This window comes from Anser brachyrhynchus, assembly GCF_964034855.1.
Source record: "Anser brachyrhynchus genome assembly, chromosome: 17".
In the NCBI taxonomy this organism is placed as follows: domain Eukaryota; kingdom Metazoa; phylum Chordata; class Aves; order Anseriformes; family Anatidae; genus Anser; species Anser brachyrhynchus.
The window spans coordinates 16,359,804-16,377,437 of record NC_137710.1 but is presented as its reverse complement, the minus strand read 5'-3'; positions in this window follow the sequence as shown (position 1 = coordinate 16,377,437).

Here is a 17,634-nt window from a genome sequence, read left to right as displayed (position 1 = left end):
CGATGATGGGCTCTGGTTTATAGAAATTTGGTTGGGATTAATATTTTTTCTTTTGATGGAACAAATAGCACTGTGCTGATACGAGACCCTTCTGGACAGTACTTGACTTGGTGTTTTGTAATACTGTCCTGCAAGAGTAACAGCACCCACCGTTTGCATCCTGGGGTGAGGGACAGCAATTCCACATGCTTGAAGGGGGAGCAAGCAAAGGTGGCCTCTGTCCTCGTCCCACTGATTAAAGCTCATAGACAGGATAATTACCACTGTTTAATAGAAAACAGTGAAATAGTTCAGTAAAGAGGCTGACAGTGAGGTGATGGCACACAGGTTTTCCACTGTCATCCTTGCGGGATGCACAACAGGGTTGGGGATCAGTGCAGAGGAGACTCACACCTGTGGAAGAGAAAAAGCTGATGTAAGCATCACCACAGTACCTTATCAAAGGCTGGTTTGGGCTCACCAGCACTTGAAGAGGAACAAGAACAGATAATACCCTGGAATAACATTTATAGATGATCATGGTGGGCCTCCTGGTCATTTTATCTGTGGGGTTTCTTTTGCTTCATGTGTTATGTGCTAACTTTGACACAGTGAGTGAGGACTGAAGGCAGTCCCTCTAGTAATTATTTGGAAGTTCAATTATGAAGCAGAAATTTGAGAAAACCTAGAGGAAGTCAAAGAGTGAAATCCTAATTTGCAAATGTTATCCTGAGTGGTTGATGGGTACATTGAAAAGCTTTATCTTACAAGTGTTATTTTGTGGCTTGAAAAGAAAGAGAATACTTTTTTTTTTTTTTTTTCGGTGAATGACTTGCCTGAGACAACTGATCAGAGGAATTACACTGAGAATTTCTTCTCAGAAAGAGTGGTCAAGAATTGAAATGGGTTGCCCAGGGAGGTGGTGGAGTCACCGTCCCTGGGGATGTTCAACGAAAGGTTGGATGTGGTGTTTAGGGACATGGCTTAGTGGGTGATATTGGTGGTAGGGGGATGGCTGGACAAGGGGTGCTAGAACATCAGCTTTACCATTTCCTAAGAGTTTCAAGTGGTTGCAAGCATTTTAAAATCAGATTAAGCTTGCCACAACCGCTGGAAAGAGTGTTTTTCTTTGACAGTTTGCTAAGACCTCACTAAAGTATGGGAATAGTCTTACCAATTGTTTTCAGAGAAAATAAGAAGAGCAGCAGCTCAGGCTCAGGGGCCATGGGCATGTTCAAAGCCATCAAGAGCAGACAACGTTGTAGTCACAGGAAAGGCAAGTCTTCTTCGCTGCAGTAAAGTAACTGGGATGATGGGGGCACAGGTGGAGGGATGGTGGGAGTTTCAGAAGGTCTTGTTTGGATACATCTCAAGGATGGGCCTGCAGTATTAAATGGAAAAGCAGTACAGAAATGCCTTCTGTGAGGACAGACGGGACTTAACTGTGCAGCCACGCTCCAACTAGGACACCTAGTACATTGCTCTTGAGCACACCCAGGTGCAGCAATGTATTGGCTTATTAAGTGTGAGATAAATATAATCTACCTTCAGTCCAGCTACCAGATTCTTCATAATCCCAGCAGAATTATGCCATGTATTTTGAATTTCATTATCAAATATTCCTGTTCATTTTTCTTTTATCTTGGCTTGAACTGGGGCTCATTTTAAGGGAAATGGCTCATATCAAGGAGCCCTAAAATCAGAGGACCAGGAGACCACACCACTGCCCAGTTCCCCACCTTAGTGGCCCAGAGGTAGCAAGGTTTTCCTCTGCCCAAGTGGTGCAAGTGCCTCTGAAAGCTGCCATGGCACATGAAGCAATGGGACGGGGGTCCCTATGGCTCCCTGCAGCCCGAGGGGCTTTGCTAACCAGCACATAACGTGCCAGGCAGTGCTGTCTCCTCTAGACCGCTCCTTCAGCCCCTCCTGGGTCACAGGGATGGACACGCTGGAATGGTCTTTGCCGACTGCTTTAAAAATCCTGACAGCTAATGTATTGCGCTTCCAGGCCCAACACAACTTTTTCCAGAGTAATTACTTTCGATTTCCTCACAATAAATACACTGCTATCTTTTCCTTCCCGATAATTGAGTGTATTTATTCTTAACTAAGATTAACTGTCTTTTGGAGCCTAAAATGAATGGGGTTGCCTTGGGAGATCAATATGAATGCTCATAGCCATCATCTATTCGTGAAGCCTGTGCTAGTCCTGAAGACCCTCCAGATGACCTCGGGTGACCAATTCTCTTTTTTTGTTGACCTATACACCGTGGTCCACGAAGCCATGTAGGAAATCCCCATTTAGGGTGGACCTTATTGTCACTGGTGTCACCCCTGGGAAGAAGCAGAGGTTGAAATTCTTCTGTCATTTACTCACTCCATTCTTTCTCCTACTTGTTGTCCTCATCTTTCCTCCCTTCTTCAAAGAGCAGAAAGATTTGCAGCAGTGTGGATTCCCCAGTGCCACCAGAAAGGAAAGGATTTGCCCTGTGGTTCTACATCAGGGAATCTCTTCAGCCTGAGGACAGCATCTGAAAATAGGCAGCGATGGGATGGCAGCAGAGACATGGGCTTCTGCAAAGAGGGTGGAGGACTTGGCTCTGGTGACGTGCCTGAGGCAACAAGCCAGATGGAGGTTTGTCCCAAATCTTTACAGTCTTTGATTTCTCTGGGAGAAAGGAGAGAATGTGGCTAAACCAGGCACATTTCTCAAAGGCATGCACAAGTCAGAAATACCTCCCATTTCTTTGGGCCTAGTTCCCATGGGGACCTCAGCTGTGACCATCTGGTAGGACTTCATCGTGTTAGGCTGCAGGGGAGTTACTTGGCAATCTAGAAAAAAAAACAAAACAAAACAAAAACAAAAAAATCTGCCTGATACAGATGCTGGGCACTTCCGCAGCGGTCAGACTGGCCATCTCCTCACCTACCTGGAAGGAATGCTAAAACATGGAGGTGAAAATCCTGGGGAAAACCAGCACTGGCACAGGTCTGAAGTGTTAGAGTGAACCTGAACAAAATCAATGGGAAAAGGGCTGCACTGTGAGTGCTGCTGGACTCTCTGCTGTTAAAGAGACAGGCAAAAATGACTCTGCTGTAGCCTCTCCCAGGGCTCAGGGAAAGCTTTAGTGACACACTTACGTTGATAAGACAGGAAAGGCTAATGAAGGTAGCATGACTGTGAGACATTGCCTTACAAGAAAAATTATAGCTCTATAACAGCAACAGGGCCTCATTTTTCTTTCAAGGTGGGTAAATGTGCTCTTTTCTTCTTGCTACAAGGCAGCTGGAGACCCTCTGCAGTGTGTCTGGCCTTTCAGCAGCAACTGTTGAAGCCTTGAAGTTCATGGCACAGTGGCTGCTTTCCGTCTCCTTCTGCACAGGGTGGAGATCCAACCCAAGACCATGAAGGATTGAACTGGGCCAGCTGGATGCAGCCTTTTCCTCTCCACCTGCCACACATAGAGAATATCCAGAGTGGAAAGGAAAACTCATGTTTTACAACACCGATGGTACAAATACCATGTTTTTAATGTTATTTGAACTGTGCCATGTGTATTTTCTAACATGGGCAAATGAGGTAAAGAAAAAGCCCTTGCATGCTAAGACTGACTGCAGCAAGAGGATGACACGGACACCTGAGCTGTCTGTTAGAAATACTGTCCCTAAGGGGATATCTGCAGTTTTTTAGAAAACAAATAATAGCTTCTTGGGCTTTCCTCTCACAGCCTTTTGGAGGCTCTGTAATCTAGCTTTCATGGGGCTTGCACCATGATGCTGCATCACTGTGCCCATTCAGGTATTTTTAGAAATGTTATTAAATATTAAGTTTAAAATGATCATATGAGGAGTCCTTTCATTTTAGGCACGCTTAACTACCCAGCTTTGAGCCTTAAAAAGTTGCCTGGCTTCTAGGTCTTCAGCAGAAGTCCACTTAAAGAGACAGTCTAATTTTCACCAGATGCCTCAGGTTCAGTGGTTTATAGCAGTATAGGAAGGGCGAGAAAATGGCAGTGAAATGTTGATTTAAAGCCAGTTAGTACTGCCTTGTTCCTCATGAAGAACCATTCCAGGTGAGCCGTGGTTCTGCTGCCTTCGCCCAGAGGAGATGTCCAAGGGGGACCCTGATGGGAGCAGGAGGCAAAGTGCACGAGCCTCTGAAAAGCTTCTGTGGTTCCTCTGCCTTTGGGGCAATCTGTTTGTAACTCTTTGCTAAAGAAATAAGACTAGTGCATTTCTTGTTTCCTTAAAATCTCCAGAAAAATCCACCCCATGCCAAACACCCCAAACTGAGTGGTCTTGCCATCTGGATGAATTTCAAACATGCCTATAGCACTGCCTGAAAGATTTCCTCTGCATTTCACTAGCCCGCTTCCAAAGCCAGCTGAGTCCTCCTGTGAAACAGAACTAAATAAAAGCAATTTGCAAAAGCCCCGAAGATATGGAGTGCACTGAGAGAGCATCTTCCTAATGGCCAAGTAGCAAGGTCTTTACTCCCTTGTGTCTCAGATATCTCGTCCCTCGATGCGCACTCCCCACTGCTGTCTGCAGCACCAAGGTCAGGAGCGGTTTGGAGCAAAGAACACCCATCTGGAGTCAGTTCCATGGTTTCCAAAAACTTTGTCAGTTGTATCACTTTCCCATCTCCCAGAGGGAAAGCTCAATGATTGTATTCCACCTATTAGCAGGCATTTAATAAGTATTAGTAATAACTGGATAGTATAAATTTTAATAATAAATATTATAATTCTTAGCGCAGCCATTAATCAATTTGTTATCATTGAGGTAATAATTACTTAAAGATTTATAACTCCAGTTAATGCTTTTTAATTAATTTAATTTGGTGAGGTGAGGAATTGAAATAAAAACACACAGCATTGTTGGCATTTCTCAGTTTAGGAATCTTCAACTTTTGTCTTAAGGTTAAGGTTGCGTTAATCACTCAATTCCTGTGTTTGTCCCTGCATTGCTGACACCTCCCAGACTTGTGAATGTTTGCAGCCCCATAGCCCTCTGGCATGGCAGGGCACTGCTGCGGTCCCTAGTTTGGTCTGGGATGCAGCAGCACCAGCCGTACACTTGTAAGAGGACATGCTTAAATCTGCAATGTTATATACAGCTTAGTATCAGTTTTTAGCTCAAGGGTGAGGAATTGGTACCCTGGTGCTGCAAGGGAGACTGGTATCTCTAACTGGGGGTGGGAGAGAGGGTGTCCTGGGTAGGAACAGCCCATCCCAGGGAAACCCTGGGATGAGGGTTTGTCCTGAACATCCCCCATGGTTTAGGTACAATGCTCAGATCAGCAAGAGGAGTGGGATTCGTGGACTGAAATCCTCGTTGCACCAACCAAGGAGCTTCCATCAAGCAGTGAAGTGGGATCATGTCTTTCTGATAAAGTGGTATTAATGTCTGAGGAGCACTGCTGAGAATGGGAAGAGTATTTAATCCCAGGATGGGAAAGATTTCAGTTCTGTTTCCTGCTCTGCCATGGGAGATTCTTTCCCAGTGACAAAAAGGGATACTCCAAAATCCTGGCTGTTTCGGTTGGGATGTTCCTTTCAGCGGAAACTGAGCTGCATTTCATGAAGGAAAATGAGACCCAGGAAGAGGGAAAACACAGGGCTGAAACTGCTGGGCATCCATCCAAGTGGCAGCAGGCGGACACCCGCAGCAGGTAGCTGGTGAGAGCAGCCAGGACAGAAGTCACTGATAGCATTCAGGTATTTAAACATTTGGATGTGACCCCTGCAATCCTGTCAATGTTAAAGGAGACATCCCTTACATCCCCCGTGCTGTATTCACCCAGCCACAAACAGCTCAAAGCCTTCTGCCCAAGTCTGACGCATGCCTTCGGGAGCCACGTTGCCCAACTCCCAGCATCCAAGTTAGGACAGACAAATTGCACACATAATACCATCCGTCTCCAGGAAGGAGAATAAAGCACCAGAAACGTTGTCTTGAGGGTGAAGGGTGAAGAGGAGCAGTGCTCAGGGAATGCATTTAGTGCAAGTTGGAAAGAGCCTCTTGACATCAGGGGTAGCAGAGGCGAAGGAGCTGAGGCTCAGCACACCAGGGTTTGTTACAAGGCATCGGTCAAAGGGGCTTTTCCAATGGTGGAGTGGGGACCACAGGGATGTCCAGGAGGATATCTTGCCAAAGGTCTTGGAAATGGCAGGTGTGGTGGGTTGACCCCAGCCAGCAGATAAGGCTCCATTGCTGACCAACCCTCTTCTGTGAAATTTCCCTTACTTAGGCCAAGTAAATTTTCATATGGCATCTATACTCTTCCTCCCAAACACACTTAATCTTTAGAGATTACTTCAAAGAGTCTCTCTATTGTTTCTCTGATGAATGGCGTCTTTCTGAGTAGGCCCCCAGGCTGGGAATCATTTCAATTAATTTTCGTTCTCTCCTTTATGCATAACCCTCCTAGTCCCCTCAAGAAGCATTGCTATTCCCTCCTGCATAAAATGTAATGTGTGTCAGTATTTTATTTTCAAATTGACATTTACCTGGGATTTCAAAATGAGTTAAAATCTGATGTGAGTTTCATTTTGTTAGGGGCATTAGTTTTACTGGATTTGCAAGTTATAAAAGGCAGTCCTCCCTCCGAGAGACATCACCCCTGGCAGGGGGCTTCCAGATGGTTATTTTGAGAAGGAATCCCAACAAATTTCTCGTTTAGCTGTATCAGATGAACTTATTTAATATAATAACAGAGGAGCATAAAATGTCTGCATACAAACCATACAAAAAATGTGCATTTCTGCGATTACAAATTTCAGTGTGTGTGGGCTGTTCTGGAGTTATTGTGTCATTTTCTGTAAAAGGCACTGTTTTTCCATCTGCTTTTGGCTGGGAGTCTGATGACAACAGGTATGGCACAAGAGAAGAGCTTTCTTCTTCCTGTATGGCCTGAAAGATGCTTCCCAGCTTCATCTCACTCCAGTTGATGCTGCCACTAGAAGAACTCATAGAATCATAGAATCATAGAATATCCTGAGTTGGAAGGGACCCTTAAGGATCATCAAGTCCAACTCTTGATACCGCACAGGTCTACCCAAAAGTTCAGACCATGTGACTAAGTGCACAGTCCAATCTCTTCTTAAATTCAGACAGGCTCGGTGCAGTGACCACTTCCCTGGGGAGCCTGTTCCAGTGTGCAACCACCCTCTCTGTGAAGAACCCCCTCCTGATGTCGAGCCTAAATTTCCCCTGCCTCATCTTAACCCCGTTCCCGCGGGTCCTGTCACTGGTGTTAATGGAGAAAAGGTCTCCTGCCTCTCGACACCCCCTTACGAGGAAGTTGTAGACTGTGATGAGGTCTCCCCTCAGCCTCCTCTTCTCCAGGCTGAACAGGCCCAGTGACCTCAGCCGTTCCTCGTACGTCTTCCCCTCCAGGCCTTTCACCATCTTCGTAGCCCTCCTCTGTACACTCTCCAACAGTTTCATGTCCTTTTTATACTGTGGTGCCCAGAACTGCACACAGTACTCGAGGTGAGGCCGCACCAGCGCAGAGTAGAGCGGGACAATCACCTCCCTTGACCTACTAGCGATGCCGTGCTTGATGCACCCCAGGACACGGTTGGCCCTCCTGGCCGCCAGGGCACACTGCTGGCTCATATTCAACTTGCTGTCTACCACGACCCCCAGATCCCTCTCTTCTAGGCTGCTCTCTAGCGTCTCATTGCCCAGTCTGTATGTGCAGCCAGGGTTTCCCCGTCCCAGGTGCAGGACCCGGCACTTGCTCTTATTGAACTTCATGCGGTTGGTGATCGCCCAGCTCTCCAACCTATCCAGATCCCTCTGCAAGGCCTTTCCACCCTCATTCGAGTCCACAACTCCTCCAAGTTTGGTGTCATCAGCAAACTTGCTCAAAATACCTTCTATTCCTACATCCAGATCGTTTATAAAAATATTGAAAAGTACCGGCCCTAATATGGAGCCTTGAGGGACCCCACTGGTGACCGCCCGCCAGCCTGACGCAGCCCCATTTACCATAACCCTTTGGGCCCTGCCCGTTAGCCAATTGCTCACCCATCGTATGATGTTTTTATTTAGCTGTATGGTGGACATTTTGTCCAGTAGGATCCTATGGGAAACCATGTCAAAAGCCTTGCTGAAGTCCAAAAAAATCACATCAGCTGGTTTCCCTTGGTCCATCATACGGGTGATCTTATCATAAAAGGAAATCAGGTTAGTTAGGCAGGACCTGCCCTTCACAAACCCATGCTGGCTGGGACCAATGACTGCTTTGTCCCCCAGGTGAGCCTCAATAAGTTCGAGAACCATCTTCTCCATGATTTTACCAGGCACTGACGTGAGACTGACAGGCCTGTAATTGCTAGGGTCTTCTTTCTGACCCTTCTTGTAAATCGGCACAACATTTGCCAGCTTCCAGTCTACCGGGACCTCTCCAAATTCCCAGGATCGTTGAAAAATAATTGAGAGAGGTTCCGCGATGACGTCCGCCAGCTCTTTCAGCACCCGGGGATGAATCCCATCCGGACCCATGGACTTGTAGGGATCCAGGTGGAGTAGCAAATCCCGCACACGTTCAGGGTCGGTTGGGAGTTTGTCATCCCCACCATCCCGGTCCTCTAGCTCAGGGCACCCTGGGTCCCGAAGCCCATCATCGGCATTGAAGACAGAGGCAAAGAAGGCGTTAAGCGTCTCTGCTTTGCCTATGTCATTGTCTGTGAGGAGACCTTCCCTATCAAGGAGCGGCCCTATGTATTCTTTAGTTCTCCTTTTTCCATTCACATATCTGAAAAAGCCCTTTTTATTTTCTCTCACAGACACAGCCAGCTTCAACTCTAGGTGTGCTTTGGCCACACGAATTTTCTGCCTACAAACACGAACGGCATCCCTGTATTCTTTCCATGACACCTGGCCCTCCTTCCAGTAGCGAAACACTCTCTGTTTCCGCCTAATCTCCATTAGAATGTTCCTGGTCAGCCACGCCGGCCTCCTGCCCCGCCTGCCTGACTTGCGATATTTAGGAATTGCTTGATCTTGTGCTTCTAGGAGGCATCGTTTAAAGAATGACCAGCACTGGTGGACATCGAGGCCTTCAAGAGCAGTTTCCCAGGGGACCTTGCTGACTAGTTCCCTGAGCAGCCTGAAGTCCGCTTTCCCCATATCTAGGGATGAGGTTTTGGTGGCACTTTTCCTTCTGTCACCGTAAATTTTGAACTCAACCACTTCATGGTCGCTTTGACCAAGGCGGCCACCAATCACCACATCTCCCACCAGACCCTCTCTGTTTTCTAGCAACAGGTCTAGGAGGGCACCTTTCCTAGTTGGCTCCGTTAGCACCTGCACCAAGAAGTTATCATCTAGGTGCTTCATGAACCTCCTGGACTTGCTCGTGTCAGCCGTGTGGCACTCCCAGTTAACGTCTGGCAAGTTGAAGTCCCCCATAAGGACAAGGGGAGTTAATCTCGAGGCCTCTCTTAGTTCTGTAAAGAATAATTTATCGGCGCTATCGTCCTGGCCAGGCGGTCTGTAATAGACTCCCACAACGACATCCCCTTTATTCGTTCGTCCCTTGATCCTTACCCAGAGGCTCTCAACTTTGCCATCGCCGACCTGAAGTTCCACACAGTCCAGCCCCTGCTTCACATATATCGCCACCCCACCACCTCGCCTACCCTGCCTGTCCCTCCTGAAGAGCCTGTAACCATCTATCGCAACACCCCAGTCACAGGACTCATCCCACCAGGTTTCGCTTATGCCGATGATATCGTAGTTGCAGGACTGGGCCAGGACTTCTAGCTCATCCATTTTATTCCTCATACTGCGTGCGTTCGTGTAGAAGCACTTCAGGTGCGTCTCCTTACACTCAGCACCTTGTGGATCTGCCCGAAGGACCTCACTGGCACCCAGCCCCTCTGATTCTAGCGTACCTTCCCTTAGGTCTTCACCGGCGTGCCTGGTTTTAGCCCCTTCCCCCTTCGACTCTAGTTTAAAGCCCTATCTATCAGCCCTGCCAACTCCTGCCAACTCACGTAAACAAAAATCAGGGATGTCCTTGTGTATTCCTTATTGCATCTGAGAAAATACTCCTAAGTTACAAGCTGCAACGTGAGGAACAAATCTCCAGTGAAGATGCTGGGACTCCTCAAGAATGGAGCCAGCGAATAGATGGGTTGTACCAGTATGTTAACCATGGTGCAGAGTTGCATCTTCTCTCGGGACTCCTAGGACAGTCTGAAGAAGCTCTCTTTCTTGGTGAACAGGTGTAGGAGAAGGACAAAACCACCAGTAATTGAGCCCCAGGGCATCCGAAACATGGCATGCACATTGCTGTTAGGAACAGAGAGGCCAGTTCTCTACTCTTTGGAATTTTTATTACCCTTTTGTACTTGTCTCACTTGTCTCACGCGAGACAGTGAGCAGAGGATGACGCTTAGACTCTTTTGCAAGGATTTACCTTCGTGTTAGATTTGTATCCCAATATAACATGCATACATATAAAGGGTTAATCCTCTCTCCAGGAACCTCAGGGCTTTGTTGAAATACCTTCTGTAGCTATCAGGGAGCATTTTTTGTCATAGATATGTGGGGCAGGCACACATCTTTCTTTGTAGCATAGGGAGACTACTTCCAGCCTGGCCAGTATGCATTTACTGTGCTCTGCACCACTTCATGGCTTCTTGTTGTCTTTTCTACTTCCTCTGACTGCAAAGCTCATGATTGTTTCCAGCGACATTTACCAGGCTGTAGTGCCACTTCAGGAAGCTGCTCTGCCGCTCTAGGCCTGTCCCACTTGAGTTGTAGTCTGACATCTTAGATCTTCTTTTGTCTTTGTAATTTTGGGTCATGTAACCCTTCTGGGACTCTCAAGATATTTAAATAGGCTCTGTGCTGAGGAGAACAACCATTATTTCCTTGCTTTTTTGAACTAACTTCCTCATTTAGTGTTTGCATGGTGCAGTTCTGGGGCTGGGTTTCAAAGAGAAAAATCTTTTGAGCGTTTTGCTGCTCACTTCAGTTGTGCTTACCCTATTCCATCACAATTGCACAGAGACTGACTTTTAATTAGCTTCAGAGCTGTGTGATATCTTTAGGAGCAGTCAATACAGCCATTGGGCTTCCTTTATTTGTGAAAAAGACATGAAAAATATGCAGAATAAACTGTATAGTTCTCCATAAGGGAGGAGGGAAAAAAAAGTCCAATTTTATGTGGTAGCCAGTTTTCTGCAACTTTGTTTTTGCAAGAAAAAGGAAGAAGAAAGGAAACAAAAAACAAAGACTAGGAAAAAAGAAGCATTTATTACACTATAATGAGGTAAAACCAAGCTCACATACCAATAGGGGAGCTGACAATAATATATGGCTTTAATTAGCAATCAGGATTTGAGGAACAGCTTATTATGCTAATAGTTTCAAAGCTTCCCAGTAAAAAAGTGCCTATGGAGAGATTTGCTAATGACAAGGAAATCTCCATTTTGTAATATAATCATGTAATTCTCTAGACAATAATTACACATTTCTTTGCATGTTTGTTATGAAACTCTGGACTTCAGATTCTGTGCTGTGTACTCCCAGTGGACTGAAAAAAAAATATAATGACCCAAAACTTCTGTTCCAAAAGTGAGTTATTTCAGCAGAATTCTGCTCTTCTGTAGGAAATCTGCCACACCATGGATTTGGACAGAAAAAGCACCGAAGTTTGATCCTGAGCTCAATGAACTGGAAAGGAAGCAGGACCTGACAGCTGAAGGCAGTGGGATCTGTCTCATCAAAACTGCAATAGGTTCATGGTCAGACCTGCAGTTGTGGGGTTGAGCAGGGCTTGGTGGGGAGGACATCCCTAATTAACCTCACAGCGGCAGGGTTGGGGTCCCAGTGACAGTCACTGTGTGCTCTGTGAAAGGCATTTGGTGATTATGAATGAATTCTAGGGGCACCGTGCCTTGTCCTGGGGTTGGGTGTGCCCTGTGGTGACAGGAGCACAGGAGGCACGAGCCATCTGGGGACACGTGCCCTTGCCGGCAGAGGTGCTGGGGTTGGTGGGCAGTGTTTGGAGGCAGAAACAGTTACAAAGCTCAGTCTTGTCCCCATCGCCAGCTCAGTGAGTTTTTTTTTTTTTTTCTTTTTCTGTCACTGAGGCTGTGTGACCTTTGTGGCCATCAGGTCTGGCTGCACCAGGAGGTCCCATCCAGGCACCCCTCGGCTCACTCTGCGTTTTCTGTTTGAAACACGCAGGCTATTTGCAAAGGCACACAATTGCAGGTTTGTGTATTTAAAGCCTGCCACTTCCCTAACTGAGGCATTCCTGTGTTCTGTATCAGGATTGTCACAAAAGGGACCTGGGAAAAAAAAAAAAAAAAAGGAAATTGCTAAAAAGCCCTTGACTCCTGCATAAGTTCGCCTGGGGCAGCAACCTGAAAGCAGGTTCTGTGGCCTCACAGTGACACTGGCTAACAGAAGTACTGTAAGCTCATCAACTGCCCTGCAATTTCTCTTAAGACCTGGAGACCCCAGGCAGTAACAGTGAGCTCAATTATGGCAACTTCCTTTAAAATGGCTTGGGAGTTCTCAACAGAGCTGCTTCCCCAGGACCGTCTGAAGGAGCAGTGCAAAGGGTTGGGATGGATGCGTGCAGTGTGGGAGACCTTGGCTGGGCCCTGTGCCTTGCTCTCCCCAGCCACCGCTGTTGCAACTTCCCTTGGGCTGCCAACATACAGGATCACGGTGCATTTGAATGGGGACATTTTGCAGGACTGGGTCTTTCTGGTGCTTTTTTGTGCATTAACTTGTTCTCTCCAGGTTCTCTCTCATCCCTGCAGCTGATTTGAGCTGGCACATGGAGAGATCTTTGGGCTTTTGGCCTTTCCACCCTGGTCTGTTGTGTTGTTCTAATGCAACCTCTTGGCCTCAAACTACTGAGACCCAGCTCTGCTCTCTGTAAAATGAAAATAACTTGATGTGCAAGTTACACCTTACTGTGCCAGGTCACTCAGAATCACCGTACTTGTGCCTGCGGCTCCCACTTCAGCTCAGCCACAGGTGGGCTCTGGGCAGCTCCCACCACCCAGCCGATGTGTACTGATCTTCACAGGGTAGCCAGAAAGTGGAGTCTCCTGGGCATGCTCATTTGAGGCCATGCTGTCTGCTTTCACCTTTCCCTCCTAAAGAGGGAAAAACTGTTTCCTGGCTTCCAGCTAGTTAAGGGAACCTTCCAGGAACAGCAGAAATAATAGTTGAATGAACTGTTTCAAATGCAGGTAGAGACACACATGAAACAGGGAGGAAAACCACTATCAAACCTTCCTCCCAGAGCAACAAAAACATGAGGCTGGAGGCAGAATTCCCACTTTTCAGGATTAGTATGTGCAGAGAAACAAAATAAAATGGAGGCTGGCAAAAAAGACTCCTAAACCCCAAAACCAAGTCCCCCCCCAAGTCTATTCCCCTGGTACAACAGGACTCACAGAGGAATACTCCGCGTCTCAAAACACATCCAGCCCCCCAGCTGCTGAATTGGTGAACCAGTCTCTGGCACCCACAAATGCTTTCACAAGAGTAAAAGAAATAATTTGGGGCTTGAACCAGAGATGGTGCAGATCAGCAGTTCCCTGTCTTACATCTAGTTGGGTTTGTGCTGTTGCCCCTGAATTTATTCTTTACCAATTCCTACTTGAATCCTTCCCTAGATGAAACCTGACACATACATTTATTTGTGCTTTTTTTTTTTTTTCTTTTCGTGAAAGATGATTTTTTTCCATCTTGCTTAGTTAAGGTACCAGCAAATGGTGAAGTCTGGAATGTTTTCAGGTTTTATCAATAAGGGTGGTTTAATTTTCCTCTACTCCCAGATAAACTGGAGAAAGTACCCGCAAATTACAAAATATACATTTTATTATATTTATTTAAATTATAAATATCATTATATTTATTATTATATGCAACTTGGTAGACCCCAGGAGCGCACTGTTTCAGAATATAAAAACAAACCTCTCAAACCAAAGATAATGTCCCTACAACCAAAGACCACTACAGACAAAGAGGACAAGAAGTGGGAGAGTACAAAGGTGACAAGAATGATCTTTCAAGAATGCAGCACAAAAATATGAAATGAAAGCCAAAAGTTGAAGCAAAATAACTTTTCACTCAGAAAATTAGACATTAAAATTCTTTACAGTTTTCTTGTCTGCGCATTTCTTGCCATCAAACATCTGCAGGGTATTTTGTGTCTATGGGATGGAGTAAGAAAATGTATTAAACACTCAATGCATTTTACTTTGAAGCAAAGCCTCCTAGGTGGACTACAGATAGAGCATAGCTGGTAGGTGAGAGCTGAGGTGACAAGGACCCTCCAGAGCACATGTGCTCACTGAACACAGCTTTGCTGTGCCCTGGAAATATTCAGGATGACACACTGCAGCAAACATTCAGGCTTGCCCACGTGGTTCATTCAGCAACCTACCAATTTTTTCAGTATTGCTGAGAAAGTCACAATGCTGAAATATTGCTGCTGAAAACTGGTCTGGCAGTTACTTGCGGTAGAATCATATTTTGTTCTTGAGATGAAAGAAGCATCCCTCCCAGCATCTCAAGCGCTGTTTATATGGACCCCAAATCCTGGTCAAAGGGGTTATACGAGTGTGAGCTTTGAAGTTCTGGCTCATTTCTCATTAATGAAATCACTTAATCAGTGGAGCGTACAAAGGAGAGTGACAAGTCCTTTAAAAGGCAACTGAGAAAGGGGGGCTGGTGCCTGAGTCCTTCTGAGTGGGAAAGAGGCTGAGTGCTCTGAAATTCCTTAGGTACCAGGCAGATAGTGAAGATAAAGTCTTAGATGAGGTAGTTTGCATGGCTTACAGCCAATACTAGGATAGGATGGGATAGGATAGGATAGGATAGGATGGAATGGAATGGAATGGAATGGAATGGAATGGAATGGAATGGAATGGAATGGAATGGAATGGAATGGAATGGAATAGAATAGAATAGAATAGAATAGAATAGAATAGAATAGAATAGAATAGAATAGAATAGAATAGAATAGAATAGAATAGAATAGAATAGAATAGAATAGAATAGAATAGAATAGAATAGAATAGAATAGAATAGAATAGAATAGAATAGAATAGAATAGAATAGAATAGAATAGAATAGAATAGAATAGAATAGAATAGAATAGAATAGAATAGAATAGAATAGAATAGAATAGAATAGAATAGAATAGAATAGAATAGGTGAAAGTGTTTTTACTGGGACCTTTAGCTCAACAAATTTAACACAAGGGATTTTCAGTCCTACATTTCCCTTAAAAGCATCTTTCAGATCAGTCACATTTGATAACTCATAACCGATCAATATGCATACTAACTTGAGAAGTATCACATGATTTGATAAAGTAAGTTAGAGTTACATATGTTACTGATGTATTTTAGCTGAGCAAGGAGCCATTCAGCTTTCTGTAGTAAAAAGTATAAAATAAGATACAAATAGTGAAGTGTGTCTTTTCGTTCACCTTCACTGATTGCATTCTAGTGGGGAAGAGGCTGACCCTAGGGACTCCTCCAAACTGAAGGTGGCTGTGTGAGTTCAGGTTCCCCACGCCCTGGGCCTGTACCTGCTGGAGAAGAGCTCCCTTTCCTGTCTTGGCCTTACAGATTTCTCCACGCTCTTTCCATAGCACCCTTCTCTCAGCACCCAGGAGATGGCAGCAGCACATAACAACCTTCTCTGATCTTTTTTTTATCGGAGCTTTTTTATGTTTTCTCCATGTTTGGGGTTGCATTGCTGTATTAATCTATCCTATTCATTAGTTAAGCAATTCATTTTAATATTCCGGGTTATTTTACAGCACATTTAAGTATGCTCAGTGTTCTTTTCCTCATTATGTTAGGAAACTCCTTTCATTCCTGAATGTTACAAAAATTTAGAGAAAACAGTAAAATCCTATAGTTTATCTAAATGGAGTAGATCTCATACATACATTCTTTTTTATATCTAACATTTGTCTGCTAACATTCTTAAAGTTGTACAACAGAACAAAAGTCACAGCAATTAAAGAACATGAAAGAACCCACATATACAAAAATAAATATCTAAATCATAAGATGGATAAATACAGTTTTTGGTGGTTGGAGTCTTGAAGTTAATTAGGAAATCCTTTGTGTTCTGCAGAGCTATTTATTTCTTGGTTTATTTTGCCTAAGATGAGTAATTTCCTTCAACCACATCTTTGGTCCTTAGTTCAGTTGCAAGGTGTAATCCAATCTGCTCAGCCAAAAGGGATGTTATTCTGTTTGTCAGTCTCTGACATTTCCGACTCAGCAGGGAGAAATGACAGCTGATTGCAAGGAGCTGCAGAAGAATCTCATGATTCTTAGTGACTAAGGCAGAGAATGTCAGATGAAATGCAATGTCAATAATTGCAAAGTGAGGCACAATCATTGACAAAGGTGTACTCTGAGCTGGCTACTACTGCTCAGGAAAGAGATTCTGGAGCAGCTCTGGAGAGTCTTCTGCAAATGCTAGCTCGGTGTTCATTGACATCTCAGAGACTTAGATGTCATTACGATGAAGTTACAATGAGGACACAAACCGAGCTTGTGCAGCTCTGTAATACACTGCTTGCCCACACATGTGCAGATCTGATCTCAACGCTAGAAAGGCAGGCACAGACTTGAAATGATTCAGAGGAAGGCAACAGAATGGCCCAGACCTGCAATGTTAGGCAAAGTAGACTGTACCCGTTCAACCTGGGAAAGAGATACACAAGCATCTATTAAGGATATAGAATTGCACAAATGGTGGGGGAAGAGGAACTGCAATGACTGTGTACTCTCTCTCACAAGCTGAAAATGAGCAGCTAGCAAACAGAATCACGTGGCAGTGAATATAAGGCAGACTAAATATTGTTTTTTTTTCTTTTTTTTTTTCATATTTCATTCACACTATGACTACAATACATAACTCTATGCCACAATGACTTTGGTGTATGGAAGTATTAGGTAAGTCCTAAGCGGTCATAGGTGGGACGTAGACTAGGTAAAGGAATGCACTTATTTTTTCCTTCGTTAGGCTCTGTTCTCAAGTGATTTTACTGGACATATTCAGAGACAGGTAGCTGGACCTTTGGGATGATGCAGAATGTCAATTCTGTACTTAAGCCCCATGTCATGACACTGAGAGTGGTGTAAGTTAGCTGGGATCCTAGGTGGAGGAGATGACTTGGGTGTGTTGGCTCTGGCTGGGGTGTGCCACCACCTGCTTTTTGGTGGGCTCTTCCACTGCTTCATTAGAGCAGAACATTTCAGTTGGCCAGAGCTCCCTCCACCATGCCATGCCTGTCCCCAGTCCTCACACAGCTTCTGCCTGCTGGAGATACTGAGAAAGTCTCTGAGACATCCCTGTGCTGCTTCTTGCTCTCACAGGCCTCCAGTCCTTCAGGGCAGCATTGTATCCGATTCCTGCAGGATACTGCAATGGAAAGTTTTCACTTTTCATTTTGCAACTGCTGTCTTTTAGACTGCAAAGAACATAACACAGTTTATAATACAATATGTTGTAATTGATTATACAATTTAAGAAACAAAATCACACTGCATTGTGCCAAAATTAAATGCTCTCATTGGCTGCTTGTAATTTTCCCCTCTAGAATTATCTATGAAGGAAATACAAATGTTTGGC